Genomic DNA, 5090 nt, shown 5'->3' on the forward strand with positions numbered 1-5090 from the left:
CCATTCATGTTGTAAGGTAGCAGGGACAAGCTGCCTCCTTTTGTGGTGTTGTGGGTCCCATTGAAAGTTTGATTAACAAAAGGAGTTTGAATAGCAAACTTTCATTAATTACTGGCATTTTCATATTTTATATAGCCTGATTTCAATTTTATATGAAAAAATGGAAACAGAGCAAAAATTTTTGGCTCTGTGTGTATGCATTCTTTATTTCAAGTATTTATGAAATACCACTGGGCTCTGCCCCAGGCTGAGAGTCCAGACGGCCCTTCAGAAACTTGGAAGAGGCTATGCACAACTTTACATAACAGCGAGCAACCCTTTCGCTCATGCTTGACCGGAGAACGCAGTTCAGAGCAGAGCGGAGAGGAAGGGAGGGACACCTGGCAGGGGAGGGTGGGTGCTTAGCGGAATCCAACTTCAGTTGCCCTGGGGGCAAATCTTGTGGCGGTACAGAAATGGAGGCTCTGTGGGGAAGGTTCGAGTACAGACAGCACAAGGGTCCCAAGTGTCTGGGTGGCTACACCCCTGGCTGGGGTGCCATTAGATCAATGTCGCTCAAGCTCCTGGCCAGCCAAAGCCTGCTGCAAAAAGTCCCAAATTGAGGATCAAGTTCCTCCGGAAATCATTCCTATCGGTGGCAAAGCGGTAGACGCCCCGAAGCCCATCGCCCACGTTGTCGGGATCTCGGGCGTCTCATTTGCAGATCCCGCAGCGCCGACGCCGGTGGAAGCCATGGCTGCACCTTCGCGTTCCGCGGCAGGCTCTCCTGACCCAGAACAATTTTTTTTTGAAAGTATGTTTCCCATAGGAGCTATTAACCATTTCCAACACGATCAGGTATCATCTGCAGTGTTGAACCATGCTTAAGAAAGCCAGTTCCGTGCTCGCTTCGGTAGACTCATGGGGACGAGACATGGCCCCTGCAGAAGGATGACACACTAATTCGGGAAGCGTTCCACATTGGGGAAAACAGAAAAGCAAACCAGTCCCAGCAGTCTCCTTCACCATCAGAATGGTGGTCCATTTTGCTGCAGGGACTTTAAATTCGCTTGCTGTAAACTTCAAAGGCTGCTGTGAAAAGTGTACTTTTAAAAGCCCGACTACTTTGTTACAAAGTCCCCACTCACTTTCATTAAGCTCAGGGCGCACAGTGGCGCTGTGTGGGGTAGAACTGCCTCTGTGGTTTTCTGAGACTGTAACTGTTACTGGGAGTAGAAAGTCCCATCTCTCTCCAGTGGTGCTGCGGGTGCTGTGGTTAGTAATCTTCTATCTGGTATTCTAGCCTGGCCCAAGAGCCCCTTGAGGTTCAGCAAGGTGAGTTAACTCAGACCAGCGTCCTGAGTTAGCAAATAGTGAGGTTTATTTAGCATCTGGGTGCAGACAGAGCCGCTGGGGAGGGAGGGAGAGAAGGAGAGGGAGAGAGGGAGAGAGGGAGAGAGGGAGAGAGGGAGAGAGGGAGAGAGGGAGAGAGGGAGAGAGGGAGAGAGGGAGAGAGGGAGAGGGAGAGAGAGAGAGAGAGAGAGAGAGAGAGAGAGAGAGAGAGAGAGAGAGAGAGAGAGAGAGAGAGAGAGAGAGAGAGAGAGAGAGAGAGATGCTTCAGATGTCTGTGAGGGGAGAAGGGGAGGAGTCTCGGTTCAGGAAGCATGGCTGTTTCTTTCCATTTCTTGTGGTCATCACGTTCTTGGCATGGATGTCACTGGGTGGTCATGCTCATGTGTGCCGGTGTTGTCAGTGTGGGTAGACTGGAGAAACAAATTCATAAACACATGTGTATAAGAAAGAGCTTTATTTAAAGAGTAACAGTATACGAAGAAAACATCCCGGCCTAGTCCAGTCCAGTCCTGTGGTTCTCCTGCAGGTTCCATTCGACAAATCACTTCCCAGAATAACTCCGCTTCCTCTGTAGGTTCCAAGGATAGATATTTTGAAGATAGGATTTCCTTTTTTTAACCAAATTTGTGGTGGCTATGTAGGGGGCCTTTATTATTCCAAATTACATGATCTAACTGTTGTCATGGGAACTAGACATCCTGAGTGGACTGCAGTCAATGAGCTGTAACAACGTGTGTGTATGAATTGTTGAATGTAAAACTGATGACCTACTCTGTAAGCCTTCACCCATATCACAATGCATTTATTATTTTCACAATGCATTCTTAAAAACAAAAGAAAACTCTGTGGAGCACATCTCTACTCTGATACCTGCAGGGTTGCCCTGATATGGAGTGAACCGGAGGGCAATTGGGATGGGATGAAATTATCCAAATGAATATTAGCAACAACTTGTTATGTTGGGAATTTGATTGGAATTACACTGGTTTATAGTTTTTCACTAAACCATGTGATATTGATGGGTCATTTAAAAAATCATTTTAGTGGGGGCTCTTACAGCTCTTAGAACATTCCATATATCAATTGTATCAAGCATATTTGTATATATGTTGCCATCATCATTTCCAAAACATTTTCGATTTATGCCCTTAGTATAAGCTCCTCTTTTTTCCCCTCCCTCCTCTACCCTCACAAATCCTTGTTCAATTATATACTGTTATTATTTTGTATCTTACACTGTCCATTGTCTCCTTTCACCCACATTTGTTATTTGTTCCCTTCAGGGAGGGTGTGTGTGCTATATATCCTACCTTGTGATGGGTTCACCCCTCTCCCCCCAACTGTGCATGAATCCACTATTACAAAGAGTATATATAACTTAAAAAAATTCTTGTAGCCTGGCACAATCTCAACTTTCTCATGATGTGTTTTTTAACACATTAGCGCTGTTACCTTTCTCTTGATACAAAGTACCAATCCCATTGACACTAATCTAATTGTTTTTTGTGAGGTGCGGAGGGTCCTCAAGAGTGACTTTGTGATTATGGGAAATAGACCTTGGGGCACAGGGGCTCCTTGTCCTGATGTCCGGACCAAGAGAGTGAATGTATTTTCCATTGAGTGTATGTAATGAGGCTTACACATCTTTCAAAAAGGCATACATGTCATACAATGGGTAATATCATAAGCAGGTAACATAATAAACATGCAATGAGGTAAATCATGTTGACCTACTGGTAGTTGACCTCCAACACACCTGAGCGCCACCCCCCACCCCCCGGGTTTGCTACATTTTACGGAACCTGATTGTTCTTATCTATAGAAAACCTTCAGGCACAAAGAATAGCCAGACACAAGAAAGGTTCATCCTTTATGTTAGCGCCTTATAACCTTTCCTTTATGGGGCAGGAGGGATGTGTGTTCTTGGGAGGGCCTGTGTTCAGTCATGAGAATGTGTATTGAGATTTGTGTACGTCTCATAATTGAGAGTCTTCCCCCACTGGAATTGCCTTTCCAGATCTGTTATTATGAGCATAGAAGAGTTAGCATTATATTCCATCCAGCCCCTCAGTTTACCACAGCTTTTGGTTTGATAGCACATGTTTTATATTTCCACACAGATGTAGCAGTCAGAGAATAACCATGGAGACACTAGTCTCAGCAATATGATTACTGACAAATTATGTTAAGATAGTGTTGTAGCAGTTTTTTGTCCATACATACCGACCATTTGCTTTAAAGTTGTTTTTGTTTGTGCTTTATTTCACAATGCCTACAACAGTCGTATATAAAAAAATAGTGTCAACTAGGAGTACAAAAAAAAAGTTTAAGATGTGGTTTTATAAACAAGCAGCCATCTAGCTCAGAAGCAACAAAGCCCACATGGAAGAAGCACACCAGCCTGTGCAATCACGAAGTGTCAAAGGGATCAGGCATCATCAGAACAAAAAGTCATATTGTGAATGAGGGGGAGTACAGAGTGGAAACTCAAAGCCCATCTGCAGGCAATTGGACATCTCCTTACAGAAGGGTCACAGGGAAAACACAAGTCAGTCAGGATGCAGTGTACCAGTGATGAAACATACAACTTTCCTCTAGTTCTTAAATGCTTCCTCCTCCCCACCAACATGATCCCAGTTGTACCTTACAAATCTGGCTAGACCAGAGGATGTACACTGCTTACAGATAGGAACTAGAAACACAGGGAATCCAGGACAGATGATCTATTCAGGCCCAGTGGTGAGAGTGGGAATACCAGGAGGGTGGGGTGGAAAGGGGGAACCGAGTACAAGGATCTACATATAACCTCCTCTCTGGGGGAAGAACAGAAAAGTGGGTGGAGACGTTGGACAGTGCAAGATATGACAAAATAATAATTTATAAATTATCAAGGGTTCATGAGGGAGGGGGGAGGGAAATAAGCTGATGCCAAGGGCTTGGGTGGAGAGCAGGTTTTGAGAACGATGAGGGCAATGAATGTACAAATGTGCTTTACACAATTGATGTATTTATGGATTATGATGAGTTATATGAGCCCCTAATAAAATGATTTAAAACAAAGATGGTTTTGTAGTTCCTCTTAATCTTAGGTTTAAAGTCACTTGATTTTTTTTCAAAGTAAATTGATTGAAATAAATTTCAGTCATTCATACTTTCATTGACCCCTTAAATCAGGGAAATCATGTGCATACTACATTCCAGCCACTGCAGATTAGGCCACGCGTTTATTAAGACCTTCCATTTCCCACTGTTTCTCAAATTTGTATCTCATGTATTTCATGATTGGTCTATCGGAACAAACTTGCCATTTAAAAAGTTTTGAGTTTTTCCAAAGATTTTTCTTTGAGGCTTGAGCAGTATAGCAAGGTGCAGGAAAGGGCATAGCCCGGGCACAGACGAGTTAGGAATGATTCTGGAGCGGGCTGGGGTTCGTCCCCTCCCGACGTCTCCGGAACAAGGCCGTGAAGAGCAGGTGCTCTCAGGCAGGTGACGTGTCTGAAACTAGGTGTGGAAAAATCAACCCTTCCGGGGATAACCTTCATATTTAACTTTAGAGAAGACCTTTCATCTGCGACCCGGCTCCTTCCGCTGGTCTCCCCGCACATCCAAGATGGTGGGTCGGGACCCGCAAACAGGTCCGTTTTCCTCCGGAGCGGGAGCCGGCGCCCGGCCGCGCAGGCGCACTCTGCCCCGCCCCCGCCCCGCCCCCGGCGAACCGCGCCTGCGCAGTGCGGGCCGGCTTGCGACTCCGGCTCGGC

General features: G+C 45.3%; 1 pseudogene; it reads right to left on the reverse strand.

Annotated features, from left to right (window-relative positions):
* Nucleotides 1-517: 517 nt before the first annotated feature.
* Nucleotides 518-734, reverse strand: LOC142454184 (mitochondrial import receptor subunit TOM6 homolog pseudogene; annotated as a pseudogene).
* Between the last annotated feature and the right edge of the window lie 4356 nt (nt 735-5090).

Source organism: Tenrec ecaudatus, chromosome 8 (assembly GCF_050624435.1).
Source record: "Tenrec ecaudatus isolate mTenEca1 chromosome 8, mTenEca1.hap1, whole genome shotgun sequence".
In the NCBI taxonomy this organism is placed as follows: domain Eukaryota; kingdom Metazoa; phylum Chordata; class Mammalia; order Afrosoricida; family Tenrecidae; genus Tenrec; species Tenrec ecaudatus.